The sequence below is a fragment of the Vombatus ursinus genome, unplaced genomic scaffold (assembly GCF_900497805.2).
Source record: "Vombatus ursinus unplaced genomic scaffold, bare-nosed wombat genome assembly UNPS02014821.1, whole genome shotgun sequence".
In the NCBI taxonomy this organism is placed as follows: Eukaryota; Metazoa; Chordata; class Mammalia; order Diprotodontia; family Vombatidae; genus Vombatus; species Vombatus ursinus.
The window spans coordinates 31,503,330-31,524,884 of NW_020954599.1; the positions used below are offsets into that span (position 1 = coordinate 31,503,330).

Genomic DNA, 21,555 nt, shown 5'->3' on the forward strand with positions numbered 1-21,555 from the left:
AAGAAAAAAAAGGAAGGAAGGAAGGAAGGAAGGAAGGAAGGAAGGAAGGAAGGGAGAGAGAGAAAGAGAGAAAGATCCTTTTGGCCACCACCACCTGAGAGTGGTTCTAAGGAGTGGGCGCGCAGCTCGTAGCCGCACCGAAGGCGCCCCATATGTGCTTGGGGGGCTCCAGGGGAACATTTGGTATGTGTATGACAGTAAAGACAGAAAAGGTCCTGTTCGGCGCAGTTCCCGGGGACGTGATGGGCTCATTTTGGGGTTGCTACTGCCAACAGTTCCAAGGCACCCTTCGCCTTTTCCCTTCCTCTGGATTATTAAGAAATATAACTTGGGGGCGGGGATTTGGGGGTAGGAGGGAGGCTGGGTTGGGGGAGGTCAAGTTTGAACGGACCGGACTGGCCGAGCAGGGCTGGGAGGGAGGAGGAGGCTACAGAGCGGTCAGCTCCCGATTCCTCCACCCCAGGACAGCTGCTAGTCCAGCCTCCTCCCGCCAGGGCCCCGGAGTGCGCGCGCGCGCGCGCGCCGTCAGACCGGGTGAGGGAAGTGGGGGTGGGGAATAGGGGGCGGGGTGGGGGAGGGCGCGGCACGCGCACCACGCAACAGCCTCCCAGGAGCGGCAGCAGCGGCAGCAGCAGCGTTAGCCGTGTGCGCTTTAAATAGGATCCAGCCTGGGGACTCGGCAGGCAGTAGCAAACTGTGCTTACTGCCGGCGGGGCGGGCTCGGCCTGCGGATAACGAGGTGAGTGAATGAGTGGATGAGAAAGGGGAAGAAGGGTCCGGTAGCCTGCCCCCCACCCCCATCCCAAGACTGTGTTCCCTCGCAGTTCCGTGGTACCCTCCACCCAAAGGAGCGGAGCACTGGGGGATTATGTGTGTGGCGGGGGAGGGGGTGGGGGAGCATCCGCAGCCTTGGTAGTCTAGTCTTCCCTCCCCTTCCCCTCCACCCCCTGATCTCTAGAGCAGAGAAGTAGCAGGGACATGCATGTGCCTTCGCTCAATTCTTGAGCATATCCCCCCTTCCCCACCTTCCCTGGCTCTCCAGCTGCTGCGAGGCCAGCCTAACCCCTGGCTCTGACCGCTGCTTCCTGTGCAGGAGGCTAGGGCCAGCCTGCCTGTATGCCTGCCTGCCTGCCTGCATACATACATGCATACATGCATGCATGCCTGCCTGCCTGCCTGCCTCGTTTCCTCTTCTCTCTCCTTCCTCCCTGTCCTCAGCCGGCGGGGCCGGGCCGCTCAGTGCAGTGCTGGGCAGGGCAATACAGTGTAGCGCCGGCTTCTGCAAGCATCCTGTGAGAGGCTCTCCAGGACAGGCAGCTCGGTGTTTGCGTAGATACTTATCCGGGTTACTCGCGTGTCAGAAGCCGGCCCCATGGTTGAGGCGGTGGGCACTGCTGGCACGGTCACTCACACCTTGGCCACCCAGCCGTCTCAACCTTTGCTATTATCAGGGTGGCATGACTGTAGTCTCCCCGTAAGCCCTCTTTCCCCAAACCAGAATTGTAGGATATACTGGAAGCGGGCGCTATGGGGAAGCTCTCAACTTAAAAAATAATAATACTTTATTAGGGTTAGGGTTATGTCCCGTTAGACAATAGGGCCCCTAGCCCTTTGAAGCACAGCTAGCCCGGGGCACTCTTGTTGTTGATATTCTAAAGAGTATTGAAAGAGGGCAAAATGCAGCATTTAACACCAGTTGCCTTATGTAGACGTTCTCCGGATCTCCAGAAGAGGTCCTGGCCCTAGCAAAATGCCCTGGTGGATGGAGTGGACACTGGAGATATTTTTTTGAAGTGTGCAAGCACAATAACCTTACCTGCGAGAGGAGAATTGGGAGGGTGATGGAAAACTTTTTTCATGTATACATGAGACTTTGGAGTCAGGACAATCTCAAGGGACTCAGTTTTGTGTCCTGTTAAAACTTGCTTAAAAAAATAAAACAACCATCACTTCTACCCAATTTTCATAATGTTAGAGTTGGAGAATGAGCTTTCGTATTAAATCAGCTGAGGCTGGCTAGATAGCTTCTACTTTCTTTTATCTGTTAGACCTTTTTGAAAATCTCCTGTGTGGCAGCCACATCACAAGACAGTCACCCAAAATGGCAAATACTGTCAATCACGGGATGCTTTTGCCCATGTAGTGATTGAATTTCTCTGAGCCAAAAAGAAATGAGCATAATCTCCCCCCCCCCCTTTTTTTACTCCAATTTAGAGAAGCGTCAGGATTATTCAAATGACAACATTAACTTGTGGGTTGTTTTAAAAAATTATTTGTGCTCAGGTTACTTTTGAACATGCTGGCTGCACAATTGTACTGGCGACATTCTCAATTTATTTAAAATTTAAGTTGACAGTTTGAACTGCAGGAAGATTAAAGTAAAATGTACTGCTTTCTCCTCAGTTTTTAGTCAGAGAAATTAAATTTTCCCCCTTGCTCCCTGAGTAAAGGGGAGACTTTGGAGCTTGGCTGATGTTTTAAGTTGTCATTCAGGTTTCAAGGCAAGTTCGAAAGGCACACATGACAACCTGATCCTGTTCACATCACATCGTACTACCCATGTCTTAGTGTTTGCTTCCAGGTGCAATTTAATAGCAAGCAAAAATGTCTGTTTGTTCTAAATGTGTACCATAGGGGTGAGGTGCTTGGCAAGGCACCGTTTTCTCTTGAGAATCTGTTTCTCCTTTGGTTTTGACAGCTGTGTGACAGCAAAGCCTATTCCTTGCCTTGTCATTTTAATAAAAAAACAAAACAAAAAACTAGTGGTAGTTCTTCCTGTCCCCCAAGTTTGCCAGAATGTTGTTGAACACTTTAAATGTGATGTATAAATGTGTTGATGCAATCTAAGTGGGACAGTGTTAGTAATTTATGGTAACTGTTTCATCAGAGTTGGAGAGAATTAGAAATTTGAAGATATATCTGTTGGATTTTCCTCCAAATGCTAACAGTTGGGAGCTGAGGGAAAGTGAATCTGTTTAGCAATGTCCAAACCTAGTTAATAACTTTTTTTTCTTCTGGAGTTGGTAATGTAGAATCAGTCCTTAGAATGTTGTCAGGTATGGAGCATTGCCTTCAAGCATATATAGCAGAAGCACTAGGGCTACCTGCTCATTTGCTTCTGAGACTTCTAAGACTTTAGTAAGAATTGTCAGCAAAATTCTTATGATTGGTATCCTGAGTCCTTTGGAAACCTTACTTTCAGAACTATGGCAGTCAATCATATGACAATGAGTATGTATGTGGTGACTTAAGAGCTAGTTACCTAAGGTCACCCCAGAGTGGAGGTGGTCAAAAAGATGCCACAGGGTCGTTTTTCATTGCTACATTGATTGACACTCAAGACTGGGAAGTAATCCAGACTGAAAGGGCTAGTGTATGTCCTGGGGTGGTGGTGAAAGGTGTGGAGTAAGGAAGGGTAGTTGGCTTTGAATGTAAACATTGCCCACCTGCGGCCAGAGTCCTTGCACACACACACACACACACACACACACACACACACACACACACCCCACTATTACTTTCCCTCTCAGATTACTTTCCATTTACTTAGTATGTATATTATCTAGATTTCTATATTCGCTCCCTAAGTAGCATGTGAGCTCCTTCATGGTGGGGACCAAGTGTTTTTGCCTTTCTTTATATCTCCAGCCCTTAACACAGTGCTTGACCTGACTGACTTTGGTGGTCTCCCACAGCGTCAGGGAAAGAAGGATCCATCTATCTATGTGTGTCTATGTATGTGTGTGTATAAAGATAGGTAATGACATGAAGAATATTTGACTAATTGTTCATGTTGTCACATTTAAAGTATGTAAGCTGAGAAAAAAAATGATGGCTGGCAGATTTATGAAGTAATGAATGTTCTTGTGTAATAATTTAATATTGTTAAGCATGTGTCAAGCTGCACTGTGATAGCAGGGAACAGGAAGGTGTCTGGAATCAGGAAGACCTGAGTTCAAATCCTCTTTCTGACACACACTAGCTATGTGACCATGGACCAGTCATTCTACCCCCCTCAATGCCCTCCAGCAACTTTCAAAGACCTTAAGATGAGTTGTCCATCTGCATCAATAGAGGGGGTGCCCCATCATTGATAAAATCATAGACTGCCCAGTCCTTTCCAAAGGAAAATATTATCTTTATAATATATAAAATTTAAAACTTCCACATCCAGCTGACCAGATTAATACATTTATTAATCCAAACCTTGATAATATATATTTCTTATATTCTAAAGTCTTACCATGTAATTCCAACAAAAATGATGTGCTGCATCAATGCCAACAATGCAATCCATGTTGAATAGTTTTTTGACTTTTTGAGTTTTGAGAAGCCCCAGACCTGTGTCAATTATTCTACATTGCTTCATATAAACTGAAAAATACAACGGAAAAGTTGGGTATTGTGAAATATTTATTCATAGAATAATAGTAGGAGAAGATTGTTTTGTATTTTTGCAGGTAGAGGAAGATTTCTGAATCAGTGTTCCTGCAATGTGACCAATCATTCTCAAGGAAACAAGTTATGAGGTGAAGAATATCTTATTGTTCCTGCCCAGATCAGAATAGTTTCCAGGAAATAGCATTTTACCTGTTAACTGTCTTGCTCTCCCTCCAACTCCCTTCCTTTCCTTCTTTGAAATTAGTATTGCCCTGAAGAAGCAGTGGCCTGAGGTACACTTGTCACATCTGCATTTTGCAGGCTGGACTGAAAATTCTAGAAATGGGATTGCGTGTCTGTGCAGCCTCTTACCACTTTGTGAATTGGCTGTCCTTCAGACTTAAAATAAAAAATTAATAGGTATATTAATGGACTGTTAACAAAACCCTTTGCCCTAAAGCAGTTCTTATTCAAACTAGTTTGTGGCATGACCCCCTGCTTTATTTTGTTTAGTTACTGAATAGGCCAGGTGGTTTGCAGGGTAGCCCTTTGAAAGTTATCTTCTAATCCACAGCCCATGAGACTATTTAGTTGAAATTTCCTAGTGTGTAGGAGTGTAGCTGCAGTAGTTGAGGGTGTTTTAAAGAGGAAAGTTCTAATTGCCTTTTACACTGTTTCTTCATTTGGGGGGGGAACTTGAATAAATGTGACTGTCTGTCAGCTTGCACATGATCTTGGTGACTGTTAAAATTGGCACACCTTCATGTTTGTTGTGAAACAATCTGCCCAGATAAGTAAGAAGCTGAGTTCACTGAACATTAGATATTTCACTGACTGGCTAAGAAGGCAGTCACAATTTAGTGACTGAGCCATCCATCTGCTATTGAGCTGGAGGCTACCTTAGCAGACTGAAGCTTGAAAACAGACTGAATGAGAACCATAGACTATTTGGAACAAACTTCTGTGAAATATGCTGCCTTGTTTTCTAGCCCACTCTTTCTCAACTTCCTTTCATCTGTGGTTTTCGCCTATTAGAAGTAAGCTCCTTGAGGGTAGGCGCTGTCTTTCTTTCTACTTAGGCACTTAGCACCATGCTGCCAGGCATTTCATTGTAAGCATTTCATAAATGCTTGTTGCCTGACTGAATATTGATTGAGAAGGAAGTAGAGGCTATAAGGGTAAAAATAACATGACCAGGGTCACACCAGTATTTTTGGACAAAGCCAGGAAATCCTATCTCCAAGGTCAGTACCCTTTTCATGATTCTTTGTGTTTTTGTTTTATTTCTGTGCTGTTCATATCTCCTGTTAACCTGAGTCATCCCTTCATACCAACTAGATGGAACAGAGTAGGAGTATAAAATTCAGTTTGATTCAGCAGATATTGATTGGATTCCTATGAAATTTGGGTGTCACTGAGCAAAGGGGGTGGGAAGGCAACAGGTATGAGGTGGCCTGATCAACTCAGATCCCTGAGCCCAAGGGGTGGGAAGCATACAGGTCTAGACTGCTTGTCCTGAAGGAGCTAGTTGACATCTGTACCAGGGGTTCTTAACCTTTTTTGTATCATGGCCCCCTTTGGCAGACTGGTGAGACCCTATATTTTTACATAATTGAGAGAAATGCTCAGTTTCAGTTAGAGATTAGTGAAAATAAAGATGTAACTTTTTTCTCATTTAAATTCACAAATTTGTCAAAAATTTCTGATATAGATATAGAAAACAACCTATGAAATACTCAGAGCTCACAAGACGGAATACAAAAAGTGACAAAAGGTATTCCATAGGCCAAGTACAATAGAGGGGAGAGAGAGAGTGGGGCGGGGGGCTGTGAGTGGTCATTGGTGTGGGCTGAGTAGTAGAGGAGCAGCAGCTGGGTGTCGAAGTGGATGGACTACTGGGCTTGGAATCAGGGAGACTCGTCTTCATGAATTCAAATCTGGTCTCAAGCACATACTAACTGTGTGACCCTGGTCAAGTCACTGTTTGCCTCAGTTTCCTCATCTCAAAAATGAACTGGAGAAGGAAATAGCAAACCACTCTAGTAATCTTTGCCAAGAAACCCCCGAATGAGGTCACGAAGAGTCAGACACGACTTGAACAACAAGAGTATCTGAGGAAGGCTTAGACTAAATACAGGTGGTTAAATCCAGATTGTTCATTTAGTCTCATCCCCTTATTTTATAGTTGAGGAAATGAAGATACAAAGAGTTAAGTGACTTGTCCACTTAGGTAATGAGTGACAGAACTGAGGTTTGAACCCAGGTCCTCTCTCTCCAAGTCCATCACTCTAAAGTAGCAGAAGTAGAACCTTGGTCCCACTTAGCCCCTCTAGGGTTATGCCTGGCCAAGAATTTATGTAATGCCTACTATGTGCCAGGAACCGTGCTAGGTTATGGGAAGGAGGTAGAGCGTTGTGTATGGACAAAAAACAGAATGGTCGCTGCCCTCCAGGAGCTCACAGTCTAGAGCGGAACCGCATTTATTGCACGATATATACAAAGGAAGGGAAACTGGCAGCCATGGAGTTCAGGTGTTACTTGAGCGAAGTTTTTAAAGAGGAGCCAGGGGACATGCAGATCTGTCCATGGTGGCACTGGGATAGGCAATATGGGGGCAGGGACCCCGGGAACAAGTGCTTATGCAGGTGATTCTCAGGGCTTTCCCTGGAGTCCTCTTCAGGCTGACCCATGGGGTTTGCTGGAGTGTCTTACATGCTGCACATTGTCCCTGGAAAGAAAAAAATACTAGAAGTTGTTCGGTCCACACCACACCTTTATAATACAGATGAGGAAATCAGGCCCAGAGAAATGAAGTGGCTTGCTTGGTGTCACTCAGGCACTAAGTAGGAGAGCTGGGATTTGAATCAAGGGCCTCTGGCTCCAGATCCAGCACTCTTTCCACTGTGGCACACTTCATACTATTCCTTTTAGACGAAGACATTTTGAGGAAGTCACCTCCCCCTCCTCGATCCCTTTAATACTGCGTCATTGCCCGAGGGTCAGGCCCATCCTTCCCTCCAAATAGCTCTGCCTTCGTACTGAACTTGATTCCTTCCTGTGCCCAGGCATGTAGTCCTCTTCATTCACAGGCTCTCCTGATAGCCCTCCCCTTCCCATTTCACTGCTACTACCTGACACCAGGTCGTAGTCATTGTTGAGTTGTTTCAGTCTTATCCAGCTCTTCCAGACCCTGTCAGGGGCTTTCTTAGCAAAGATACTGGAGTGGTTTACCATTTCCTTTTCCAGCTCATTTTACAGATGAGGAAACTGAGGCAAACAGGGTTAAGTAATTTGCCCAGGGTCACACTGCTGGTATGTCTGAGGCCAGATTTGAACTCGGGAAGATGAGTCTTCCTGATTACAGGCCAGCACTCTATTCCCTTCATTATCCAGCTGCCCCTGTGGTCTGTTGCCTTGTCTTAGTAGCTGCAGATGTGCAGGAAAAGATGGTAACTCTTTCCTCAGCTACGTTGTAACCAGTCACTTTAAAGTATTGACCATAGAATTTAGTAGGTACTGATCAACCAGTAATCAGCAAGCATTTATTAAACACCTGCCATACCTAAGCACTGTGTTGGGTGCTGAGCATATAAAGACAAAAGCAAAGTAGCCCCTGCCCTCAAGGAGCTTCCATTCTATGGGATAAATGGTAAAAGTTGGTTAATTGTGATTAGGAGTGGTTAAATGACCTGTGATTTTTCCCATAGTAAGAGAAGTTACCAAAAGTGGAATATGCATTTAACTGTTCAAGTTATATGAAGAACAGAAACCTGATACGAAAAGAATTGTCCTAAATATAAAACTAGACTCAAACGGTTAAAAGGTCAGAGGCCCCAACCTTGTAGTTTTGTTCAATTTGGCAAACATTTATTGAGCACCTACTTTGTGTAAGGCACCTGTGAAAAGTACTGGGGGTGACAAAACCAAAAATTCCTACTCTTGAGAAGCTTATGTTGCATGCAGCATGGAAGGTCTTGATGTAATGGAAAGCAAACTGGCTCTGGAGTTAGAAGACCTGGGTTCAAATTCTGCCTCTAATGCTTTCCACCTGTGACACCATGATCATGTCACTTACATTCTCTGGGCTCAAGTTTCCTCATCTGTAAAATGAGTTTGTTTGAGTAGGTGACTTCTCATGTCCCTTCCAGTACTATGCCTAGGTATAATACAAGGCAAAAATGATAAGGGCAAAAGATCTAATGAAGAGCTCTGCAAACAGTTGAGGAGACATTATTGAGAAGGTGGTATCTGAGCTGAGCCTTGAGGAGGATAAGCATTTTGGAGTGCACTCCTGCCCTGGAGGGTGGCTCGTGTGAATGAATGGGGATGGCATTCTGAGATCTAAGAACCCCAAGTACCCCTGCTGGCTTGCAACACAGAGTTTGTGAAAGGGGATCCTGGGAGCTAAGGCTAAAGAAGAAAGCTGACTGCTCATTGTGGAGAGGGGCCTGTGTGCCAGGCAAAGGAGTCTGTAGATATCCTCATGGTAATAGGAAGCTACAGAAGGCTTTAACTGGAGCAATGTGGTCAGACTTGTGTCATAGGAAGATTATTCAGGCAGCTAGTGTGAAAGCTAGATTAGAGAGAGGAGGGCAAGATTGGAAGCAGAGAGACCAATGAGAAGGTTACAGCAGTCCATCGGAAAGGTGATGAGGGACCATATTCAGAGGATGTCTGTGAGAGTGTAGTGAAGGGAACAGGAGATAGAATTCACGAGGACTAGGAAACTATTGGAAAAAGGGAGCGAAGGAGAGGGAAGAGTCATTTGATCTTCTGATTAGGCGTATGGTTACCTGCTTGGCAGAGTCTCAGGTGTGCTATTTAGGGACAGGTGGTTGTGGGTTTGGGGGACTGTGGGAGAGGAGTGTCATGCTCTAATCTTAGATGACTGTACTGTAGCCATCATACTTAGCTCAAGAATCCTACTTTAAACAAATTCTCTTCTTTTTTCTCCTAAGCCATCAATGAATGTGCTGACTTGGAGGGGGTGTGTGTGTGTGTGTGTGTGTGTGTGTGTGTGTGTGTGTGTGTGTGTGTGTGTGTGTGTGTGTGTGTGTGTGTATTTTTTACTGTTTATGGTAACTACCCATATTCTACCTATAGATTAAGTGGAATAGTGGAATTCTTTTTTTAAGGAGCTGGAAGGAGGTCTTGGAGGTGGATGCCTTCATTTTACAAAGAAGGAAACAGTCCTAGAGAGGTTAGGTGTCATAGCTCGTACCAGCTAGTGCTCAAACTATAGATTGTAATTGTAAGACAGGTCTCTTCCCAGGGGTGGTGTGCTAGTAAATGTCTATCAGGCAACTCTGGGAGAGGTGAGGGAATGCCTAGGGAGATACACTTTCAAGCTTAATTTGCATGATTAATATTTTCTCCATCAATTTCTTAAGTTGAGACAATCAACAAAACCATAAACCAAACTCTGCTTTGTAGCCTTTGGTATAGATGTTCACACTGAAAATTTAACAATCTTATTTAGAGCTGGCTCCAGCTCCCTGTTCCCTTAGAAGAAAAAAAAATGTGCCTTAAGTCCTAGAAGTTCCATTTCTTCCAGTTCCAGTTCTTCAGTTTTTCCATTTTGGCCTGATGGATGCTGATGATGGGCAAAAGAAAGCAGAGTGGCCCACATGGATTTAAATTCCTTGTGTTCTGTAGGACCAGAGAGGATGGAATTCTTGGGACCATTCTCAATGGAAGAAGTCTTTGGGTGAACCCATTAGAAGCAGCTACATTTGGTAGAAAGAACACTGGATTTGGAGTCAGAAGGACCTGAGTTCAAATCTTACCTTAGTGACCTTGAGCAAGTCACTTTTACACAGCTCTTGTTTCCTAAATGCTGCTTGTCTTTTTCTGTGTTTGGCTGTATGTCCATAACCACCCTTGTCCCACCTATCCTCTGAGACTTCTTCCAGTCTTAGGAGATGAAATATTTATTCTTCTACGTTTCCCTCCTCCTCCATCTGCCCTGGCGGACAGGAGTTGCTCCAAGCTTTTCTCATCGACCAGATTTGTAGTGTTTGACCAAGATGGAAATGGCTCAGAAACTTCAGCCTGATCAGAAGTTTAGGTGCCTTGGGGAAAAAGATAGAGGAACTTAATTGCTTCCTCCCTGTGCACCAGGATAATTCTGAAAACCATTTGGGGGAGAGAATTAAGTCAAATCATTCTATTTGGGAAAAAATAAGAAATGGCTGGGTTTCTGAAATGAGGAAATGAATCATTTCAAGTTTGTCCCTGGCTGGAGCTAAGTAGAGTACCTGAACTAAGTGTACCTGAACAAAGCTTGCTGTATTAAATTTCATCAAGGGCTACTTAAGTAATCCTGGGCTTTTCTTCACACCAACCCTTCTTATTTTGGAGGGGGGGAGGAGACAGTCAATTAGCACATTATTGAAACAGTCACTGTAAACCTGCATTTTTGTTGTCTGTTTGGGAGAAGTGATAAAATTGGGATGTGATGTTGATAACTGAGAAGTCCACTGTCTGGCCTCATTTCTTTACCTATGCTCAGTATGAGCTAACCATATGAAATGAGAGCATTGGACTGTGTGACCTCTGAGGGCCCTTCCAGACTAACTGTGATCCTGTGACCTCCTTAGTCTCTTCAGGATTCTAGAGGAGAACAGAACTTATTCCTGCTCCCTGACTCTAAGGAAAACAATGTTTAAACTATGGAAAATAGTTGTCTACCTTTTCCCTATTGCCTCAACTCTCTCCTCTCTCTCTCTCTCTCTCTCTCTCCCTCTCTCTCTCTCCCTCCCTCTCCCCTCCCCTCTCACTTCTCTCTCTTGCTGTCCTCTTCTCTCTCCTTTCTCTTTCTCTCCTCTCTCTTCTCTCTCTCTTCCTCCCCCCCTTCTCTCGCCCTTCTTGCCTCTGCTCTGGAGATTTGGGTTCAAGGCAGCCTCTGACATGTTGTCTGTGCGACTCTGGGCAACTTACTTAACTTCTTTGACTCAGGTATTGATCTGCATGGATAAAGACAGTTTCCTCACTGAGAGTTTCCTATACCAATGAAATTAGAAATTAAATTTTTAAAAGTTAGCCCCACCCAACATGGCATCATTTACAATCCATTCAGGTTATGTTTTTACTAATACTAACCACTGTGGAATGCCATTTGATATGAGCCCTCAGGTTGAAGTGTGGCAATAAATAAACATTTATTAAGTGCCTATTATGTGCCAGGTACTGAGGAAAGCTAAGCTCTGAGGAAACAAGATGGCCTTTGCTCTCAAGGATCTCATGGTCTAATGGGGGAAACAACATGCATACTGCTATATCTAAACAAGACATATGCGCTATCAAGCTTTAGAATGACTCCAGCGAGGCATAATGCCATTAAAGGTTCCCAGATTTCCAGCCAATCAAGCAACAAGTATTTATTAAATGTTTACTATATGCCAGTCACATATGAGAGAGACAGTCTTACAAAGATCTGTGTTCAAATCCCACCTCCAACACATACTGGCAGAGTGACCCTGGGCAAGTCATGTACCTTTTTAGCACCCAAAACATAAGTTGCAGGACAGTAGCCAATGTCTTTGGGAGGAGTTCCCTAATATCCTGGGGGTTCGCTGCACCAAAAAAAAAAAAATCACAGAACCTTCTCTGCTTCCAAAAATATGCCAAGCATTGTGCTTGGCTGTGGGAATCCAAAGACAAAAACTGAATAGTTCTTACCCTCAAAAAGATTGCATTTTATTGAAAAACAGGTTTGCCTTAGTTTTCCTCATCTGTAAAATGAGCTGGAGAAGGAAATGGCAAACTAATCTAGGATCTTTGTCAAAAAAAAACCCAAAGGGGGTCACAAAAAGTCAGACACAACTGAAAAAACGACTGAACAACAACAAAACCACGTGTACTTGGATACAAAGTGCATACAAAGCAAATACAAAGTCATGAGAGAAGGAAGGCACTTGCAGCTGGGGGTCTGATTGGAAAACCTTGTTTGTGGGACAGAGTCAAGTGGCTGATTGAAGTCCATTTTCCACTAATCCCCAGCATAAACCTTCTGCTCCTGGATCTCACGTGTTTTGACCTGTACTGATCACTTGAACTACTCCCATTGATTTAAAAAAATTACTGTATTTTAAGCTTAGTCCCTCCCCCCCCCAATCAAATGATTAAACATATAAAATAAAGAATAAAATGTTGCACAAAATCTTGAGCATTTAACAGGATAGAAAACAAAACAAGGAAGCAGCAAATGTTTTTGTTGTTTTTTTCCAAGATTCCTTCCAGGTCTGTCTGCTACCTTTGTCTACAATTTTCCATCTGCTGTGCCACCTTCGAGCTCCCTTAAATAGGCTAGTTTTCTTTTTTCCATTTTTTGGGGTGGGGTGGGGAGGGAACATTGAGTACTTGTTATTTTATTAGTGTGGGGAATTTCTCCTATTGCAGAAACTTCCTCTACCATTCAGATCAGGTCCAGCTTCCCAGTATATTTACAAAGAATTGGCTTGCCCAGGATCACAGCCAGTAGATGTCAGAAGCAGGACTGTCCCTTTACTCCATTCATACAGCCACAGCCCCTAGTTCAGGCCCCCATCACCTCTAACCTGGTCTATTCAAGTAGCCTTCTAGCTGGTAACCCACTCCAGTTCATCCTCGCAGCTGCCAAGTGATGTTTCTGTGGAGGTGGTGTGACCATGTAATCCCACTCCACCTGCCGTCCCCTTTTCACTGAGCTCCAGGGGCTCCCTTTGACCTCCCAGTCTTCTGTCTGGCATCATAACCCTACCCATTCTTACTTTTCTAGGCATCTTACACTCCTCCGCGTGCTTTGTGATCCAGCTTTGCTGCTCTGTTTGCAGTTCTTAGATGAAGACACATCATATCTCCTGCCTTGATGCTTTAGCTTTGGCTGGCCCCTAGGCCTGGACTCTCTGTGTCGAGCCCTTCTTCTCCCCCCCCCCCACTTGCATTTTCCCTGTCTTCATTCAGGACTCAGCTCAAGCCCACCTTCTCCAGCAGTCTCTAGGGTCACCTTCTCTCTATTCTCTACATCTTGTTATGTGCTGGTTATTTACATGTTTTTTCCCTCATTAGAATTCACGTTCCTTGGGATAGGGATTTTTTTTGAGGGGAGAGGGTTTTTCTCCTTAGCACACACTGTCAGGCACATAATAAGCTCTTAATAAATGCTTGCTAACTGACAGACTTTCTGACTCAGGCTGACTTTTTTTTTTTAAACCATTACAACTATGACATTTTTCTTCTATAGTTTTCTTAAGGGCTGAGAGACCGTATACATTCTACTTGTTTGTAAATTCTTTTTTGTTGTTATTGTTCAGTTGTTTTAGTCGTGTCCAACTACTTATGACCCCGTTTGGGGTTTTCTTGACAAAGATACTGGAGTCCTTTGCCTTTTCCTTTTCCAACTCATTTGACAGATAAGGAAACTGAAGGAAGCTGGGTTAAGTGACTTGCCCAGGGTCACACAGAATAAGTGTCTGAATTCACATTTGAACTCAGGTCTTTCTTGCTACAGTTTCTCTATCCACTATTCATCATCTACTGCCCAAAAAATTATTTAGGAAGTAGGTATTCAGTCAATACTTGTTTAAGATCTCTGTTGGATTCCATTATCCCCCTTAATGCTATTGCCTTCCTTCTACTGGTTATCCCCAATTTATCCTGTACATATCTTGTTTGCATATAGTTGTTTTCATGCTATCACCCCCTTTAGACTATGAGCTCCTTGAGGGTAGGGATGGTCTTTTGTCATTATTCATATTCCCAGTGCTCTTAGCACAGTGCCTAGAAGTAGTAGATATTTAAATAAATGCTTGGTGACTACTTCTATCATTATGTCACTAAGAGGAAAGAAGGAGCATGGTACCATGAAAGAACACTGGATTTAGAGTCAGAGGTCCCAGGTTCAAATCTCACTTCCCTTTGTGACCTTGGGTAAGTCCCTTTGCCTCCCTGGGCCTCAGTTTCTTCATCCGTAAAATGGAGGGGGTTGGACTAGATGCCTCTAAGATCCTTTCCAGCTCTCCATCTAAGATCCTTTGAAATTTGATGTTCTTCCTAAAGGAGTTATCCTCCCTTACTTCAAGATTTATTTTTTAGCCCTTTCCATTCTGGTAACCTGACCAGTCAGTTCTGGAATATTTTAATGAATAGAATATTCTATTAGGGTTTGGTTGTTACTAACATAACAGACTTCACCCTAGTTCTTAATAGCTCATCCTATGCTTAACACCAGCTGAAATAACAAGCCTTTAAAATTAGACCAAAGTACAACAAGGAAAAGCTTAACCTGTAGAAATACTGTTTGGGCTTATCCAAAAGGACCCAGTGAGTAAAGGATCAGGTGATCTGAGCAGAGCAGTCCTCCTGTCTCTCTCTAATTGCCAGTACAAACTAGATAGTACTGCTCTCTTAGTAAGCTGTATGGGTGAGGAGTCTACTGCCATCCACAGTTAGATCTTTTTTTATTTAATGGTAAATATATTAGATGTCCTCTCATAAAACATTATCATAAGGATCACTTACAGCATTTTAATTTGAGGTTGCAAAACCAATAGATTGAGAAGCAGCATAGAGAGTTGGCCTCAGAGATGGGAAGATCTGCATTCAAGTCCCGTTTCTGATATATGCTAGCCAGGGGTCCCTGGACTTAATCTGTCAGTGCCCCAGGCCACCTTCTAACTCTTTATGGTTCAGAGAAGGGGTAAATCTGCAACGATAGAAGCCCCTTGCCAAACTACTCTGGAAATCACAGATACTGTCAGTCAATGAGCATTTATTAAACACCTACTATGTGTCCTGAACTGTGCTAAGCCTGAGGCTACAAGGCAAGGCAAAACAAAAAAACCTGCAACCCCCCCCAAAAAAAGCCACCAAAAAACTCCCCCCCAAAACCAAAACCAGTCACTGCCCTTAAGGAGCTCAGATTCTAAGGAGGAGATAATATGCAAACAAAAATAATAATAGCTAGCATTAATTAATGTTTGCAAAGAACTTGAGAAACATCTCATTTAGAAACATCTCACTGTATCTACTCTGTGTATGTATTGTATATGTGTATGTGTATACTGTATATGTGTGTGTGTATATATATACACTCTATATATGTAGAGTGTGGGTATGAGTATATATGTTTGGATATATGTATGTATGTATATATGGAGAGAGAATGGGGGGGGGAGAGAGAGAGAGAGCTTGCGAGCATGAAAGTGCGCTGTACAAACAACTATGTGTATTCAATGCACCATGTAAATGGAGGATAGTCTCCAAAAGAAACAGGAGTGTGCTGGTGAATGCTTAACAACAGGCTCCCCGGAGGGGGAAAATGTGTATGACCCTTTTAAGTTTCATCTTCGGTATTAACGTTTTCTCCATCACTTTCTTAACACCATACAATCAACAAAACAATAAATCAGTCCCTGATTTGCAGCATTGCCAAGGGGTAAATGCTCACTGAAAATATAACAGTCAGAGCTGGTTGAGCTGGCCCCAGCACACCTCTAGAGGGAAGGAGCAAAGGCACTAGTGTTTGTGGGAGGGTGGAACTGGGAAAGGCCTCTAGCAAAGGTTTAGATTGAAACTGAGGGAAGCCAGAAGTGAGGAAGGAAGGCATTCTAGGCCAGGGAACAGACATGGAAGAACAGCGAGAAAGCCAGTGCCCCCAGATTATAGAGTAACTCGGAACAGGATAGAAATAGTGTCAGACTGGCAAAGTAGGGAAGGGGCCAGTTTGTGCAACACCTTAAAAGCCAAACAGGATTTTATATTTGATCCTGGAGGTAACAGAGTTTAAACACTGGAGTTTATTGGGGAGTGAGTGGAGTGATACAGACCTTTGCTTTGGGGAAATCATTTTGGCAGCTGGAAAAAATATGTTCACTCTCCTGAATCTTTGTCTTCCCAAAACTAGAGGTTGATATCAGATAAAGACCTCCATGATTTCTTCATAATACTCAGTAAATTTACCTAACCCCTTGGCTTAAGGGTTTTAATTGTATTCTTTGTTTGAAGAGGGGTCAGGAATGAGGCTGAGTTTAATTTCTTCGCTGGGAGAAGTTGGATGGAATGTGGTTGTTTCCAACATTCAGGCATCCAAAGGGTCCCTCTTAGCAAGCAGTTGGGACTCTTCTCCCCATCTCCTGCTCTGGAGGAAAACCTTTTCATTTCTCTTCATTCATGCTATTTGCTTTCTCCTAAAACATCACCCTTTTAGGGAACATTCCCTGCCAGGATTTCTATGAGTTCTGCCTCTCCAGAGCTCTTGGCTCCCTCTCTGTCTTGTAGTGAGTGAAGAGTCAAGAAGGAGATCTCTCCAGAGACATTCCTCCTACTCCTCACTATCTTGCTTTGGAAAGGGACCAGCAAAATGGCCACTTGGGCTGCTGCCAGGTAGTGAGTGGTGGCCATTGGCCTCACATAGTCCTCGGCATTCCAGGGGACACACAAAGGTCTCATCGTTCTCATTGACTGTGGTCTTTTAGGACAGTGGTTCAAAAGCTCTTTGATTTCAGGGCTCTTTACACCTAAAAATTATGAAGGACCCCAAAGAGCTTTTGTTTGTGGAAGTTAGAACTTTTGATATTTGCCACATTAGACATTAAAACTGATAATTTTAAAAAAAATTTATTCATTAAAAATAATAATAAACCATTACATGTTAAGTAACATTTTTATTAAAAATATGTTTCCCCCCAAAAATGATGAGAAGAGTAGCATTGTTTCATTTACTTTTGCGAATCTCTTTAATATCTGGCTTAACAGAAAGCAGCTGGAGTCTCCTATCTGCTTCTGCATTCATTCTGTTGTGATAATGTTGTTTTGGTTGAAGTATTTGCAGAAAATCTTGCCTCACATAGATATGTAGTTGGAAAAGAGGAGTATTTTAATGGGTAAATAATGTCATGTATTTAAATAGTTTTGACCTCAAGCACCCCCTAAAAGTGTCTTGGGACATCACCCCAGGGATGGTCATAAGTCCTTGGCCAGGGGGAGTTATTCTTTCACTGAGGCTTCTCTTAGTCCTGTGACTATTCTTTGAGAACCATTAGTTTTAGGAAGATAAAATATAGCCCCAAGAAACAAGTGAACAAAGACAAGGTCTGCAAAGTCCAGTCAACGAGCTTTTATTATGTGCTTGGCACTATGCTGGAGTGTAGGGGGTGTTCACAGAGCGCTAGTACCTCTTGCCACCTGAACCCAGATGGCTCTGTGGGAGAAAGTGAGGCTGGTGACTTTGTACAGCCCTCCTCACTTAAATCCAATTCACTTTAATTTTTTTTTATTTTTTTATTTATTTTTTTATTTATTTTTTTGCTTAGGCAGTTGGGGTTAAGTGACTTGCCCAGGGTCACACAGCTTGGTCAGACATCAAAGAACCAAGGTCACTCACTGCCCCCTGGGCCATTGCCCTGACTTTTGTCCTGCCGCTGGACTTCACTGGCTCCAGAAGGGAAAGTGAGGCTGAGGACTTTGTGCAGTTCTGCTTCACTTAAATCCAATTCATGCTGGAGTCAAGATATCACACCACGATGTCATTGGTCCTCTTTGAAAACGAAGGACAGACATCTAACTAACTGGGCGCTGTGCTATACACTGAGGATACAAAGAAAGGCAAAATGCCAAGGCACCTGTAGTAGAGGAGTGGCGGTGGTGACGTTAAACTCTGTGGACATCCTCGGATCATAGACTGGAGCTGGAATACACTTCTGGGGTCATCTTGTTCAACTCCCTCCTTTTCCAGTTGAGAAAACAGTCTCCGAGGGTGGTTAAGGGATTCCCCAGGAAGTGGTAAAAGGCAGGTTCTGTGCTGAGCCCCATCTGGAGAAAAAAAGAATGTGATTAAGGATGAGGACATGAAAATCGAGGAAATAGCAGCCTCATCCAAAACCTGTTCATGAATCCCTCCCTTTGTAGAAAGGAAAGGGAATTGAACAAACTGTCTAGAGGAGAGAGGAGTGAAAGATGAGATTGGAAAGGGGCTTCTGCTTGCCTCTGACCAGAGCTGGTAGAGCCCAGCGCGATCCATTCTGCTTCTCCCACATGAGTTCTCCTGCCCACAGTCCACTGTTTGCTCCTGCCAAGAGCCTTGGAGTTACGAGACTCTTCCCTCTTCCTCATCATATGGGCTATTTGCCCTGTTTTTGTTCTTCCTTGAGTGCCTGGATGAATCTGCATCCATTTGCACCTCAGCCTGCTCTCCCATCATATTATATATGGATTATTGTTCTTAATCCTTCTAAATCCCTTTCTGCCACGCCCTCACCATCACTCCCATCCTGTTTGCTTTTGTCATTTCATTATTTCATTCCTCTGTTCAAAGAATATACAGTAGTTCCCTGTTGACTATCACAAGTCTGAACTTCCCTATGTGGTTTTCAAGGCTTGACCTAGAACATTCTTCTTATTTTCCTGCCCCCCCCATCTCTCATAGACACACGTTTTAGGATCTTGGATGATCTAGTTCAACTTAAGCAAAAATTGAATGTCTATATCTCCAATCTCTGCTAAGATAACTCCAGTGATAGCATCATCTTATCAGCCCCTAAGCCTTCATATTTAATTTTGTTCAGCTTTGTAATTGTTGGGAAATTTTTCTGTATATTCAGCCAAAATCTGCCACTGGATTCTATCCATTGTCCCACATTTTGCCTGCCATAGGCAAGTGGAACAAGTCTGATTCTCCTTCTGCATAACAGAGATCACACTCTTGGCTAATCATCTCCTCTCTAGTCTGATCATTCCTAGGTCATACCACAGACTCTCTTATGGCATAGTTGTAAGTCCTTGGCTAGGGGGAATCATTCCTTCACTGGGGCTTCTAGCTTGTCAGTATCCTTCCTAAAGTGTGTTCATGAAAGTGTTAAGGAATAAGTTAATAAGTTGTCTGAAGGTGCAGTTCATCTTGTTTTTAGCTCAAGTTATTTTTTTTCTTTTTGCAACTATTGCTGATACTGTAGCATCTTATCTTATATTCATGGCCTTGTTCACTATTCCACAGGTCTGCAGCTCTGTCAGTACAATATAAGCTTCTTGAGGGCAGGGAGAGTTTTGTTTTTGTCTTTGTAACCTAGTGCCTTATACATAGGTGCCGGATAACTGTTAGGTGTCATATTGTAATGACAGAACAGATTATAAGCCTCTTATCAGTAGGTATCTCCTGGTACCTGCTTCCGTGACATTTAGCCTGGATTGGTTTTGAAAGCAAGAGGCTAATTCTGTGACAGGGAAGCAGCTCAGATTTTTGAATTGGCATTTTAAAAATAAGTCTAGTGTTGGGGATTCTTTGGAATGGGGCAGGGGGAAAGGGCCATTTTGTTCAACTTGAAGTTACTTAGCTAAATATTGGTGTAAAAACTTGCTTTGAGTCTTTGAATGGGAGTAATTTGCCTGCTTGCCTCTTATGAAGGAACCATTTCCTTCATAGAATATGTACTAGGCAGTATGGTGTAGTGGATGGTAAATTGGGCTTGAAATCAGGAAGAGGTAGCTTCACATATTGCCCCTGACCAGTGTTGTCACTGGCCAAATGAGCCTGGCCACGTGTTTCTGGGTAGGTGATGAGTTGCAGAGAAGTTACAGATCTATATTGGAAGAGGGAATTTCCTCATTGGGAACTCCTTACACAAATAAAATCACAGATCACACTTTCCCTTCCCACCCTCCAAAGAAGTAAGAGAGTGTGTGTGTGTGTGTGTGTGTGTGTGTGTGTATGTGTGTGTGTGTGTTTGCGTATTTGCTTGCACCCGTGAGGGCATGGAAAGACAGAGGAGGGAAGGAAGGAGGGAGGGAGGAAGGGGGGGGAGGGGGAGAGAGAAAGAGAGACAGAGAAAGGAGGAGGAGGAGTAGGGAGGGAGGGAGGAAGGAAGGAAGCCATGCACCATCATGTAGTGAGGAAGTGTCAGATTCATGGGCTGCAAACTGCTAAAACTCCCTAGAGGCCTGATCCAGATTAAAAATGTAATTGGGAAATATTTAACAAAATAAATTAAAATGCAGTACAACATGGATGATGTTAATTTGTGGTTTTCTACGTCCATACATGGCCCACAGGGATCTGTTTCTAGTCGACTTTGACACTGTTGGTGTTGTATAGAGAGCACCAGCCTTGGTGTTAGGAAGACATGGGATCATAAATTTAGAGCTGGGAAGGATCTTAGAGGTCATTTAGTCCAAACCTCTCGTTTTACCAGTGAGGAGACTGAGGCCCCAAGAGATTAACTGACTTGTCCCAGATCATAAGCCTAGTAAGTATCTGAGCTGGACTTCAAAACCGGTCTAGCACTCTATGCCCAATGGCACATTGCCTCTCCAGGATATTGATAAGGACAGGGCCTGTGGTTTTTCATTAGTATAGAAAGCTCCTAGGTGATGAAAATTCTTCTACTGGTGCAGGTCAGGGCCTTCTTTGCAACTGAGACTTGCAGAGAGTTGTGGAAAGCCCTCAGATATTAAGTGACCTGGCCCCCAGCATCACACAGACAATGTGTGTCCAAGGTGGGACTTGAAGACCCAAGACTTTCTGGCTTTGAGGCAGGCTTTCTAGCTGTGCCACACTGGCTGTCAGCCTCTCTAGTCCTGAATTATATAAACTGTGTTTGTTTCCCAAGAGATCTCATTGAACCAAATAGAATTCCATAGCTTCTATTTTTTGAAATACCCCATGGTAAAGAACAAGTGTAATATAAACTGCTCTTGTCCTGTCCTGCTCTCCTCCCACCCTTGCCTCCTTTTTAGCGATCCTGCTGAACTGCTCATTTTTAGTACAAGAAGCAACAGTCTCCAGCCTGCCCTGATTTAGGTCATCTGCCAGCCACACAGCAGGGTGACGACGCACAAGCCTGGGGCTGGAGAGTGTTCTTTGCTGGCAAATTGAAAGAACAGAGAGCCCACGGTCTGCCTGCTGCTCCCTTGTTCCCTCCCTTACGCTCCAACTCTGCCTGGCTAGTGGCAGACAAAAGGGGCGCTTTCAGCCTTCTGTCAATAGGCCATTGTACGGAGAGGGGAGTAGGTGGAGCAAAGGATGGCAGCCTCATGCCAGCTTGGCCTGCTGTGTTAAGGAAAGATGGGAGGATTTCTTAATTTGCTGCCCTGGTCTGGGGAATGGTGCCACACTATTTATGTGTGTTTGTTTGAGGCAAGTATTTAGTGACTTCTGCCCTTCACCTTCGAAGTATGTGGTGAGAGAGAGACAGGAACAGAGAC

General features: G+C 43.8%; 1 protein-coding gene across 3 annotated transcripts in view; it reads left to right on the plus strand.

The window, feature by feature from the left end:
- The first annotated feature begins 616 nt into the window (after positions 1-616).
- Positions 617-21,555, plus strand: part of ACSL1 (acyl-CoA synthetase long chain family member 1) — an 88,343-nt gene continuing 67,404 nt past the window's right edge. For 2 of the 3 annotated variants that reach the window (XM_027837395.1, XM_027837397.1), the window contains exon 1: positions 617-739. The gene's annotated coding sequence lies outside the window, so the exon portion shown is untranslated. Of the gene's footprint in view, positions 740-4,460; positions 4,530-21,555 lie in introns of all 3 variants that reach the window. The other variant, XM_027837396.1, reaches the window with a different exon arrangement.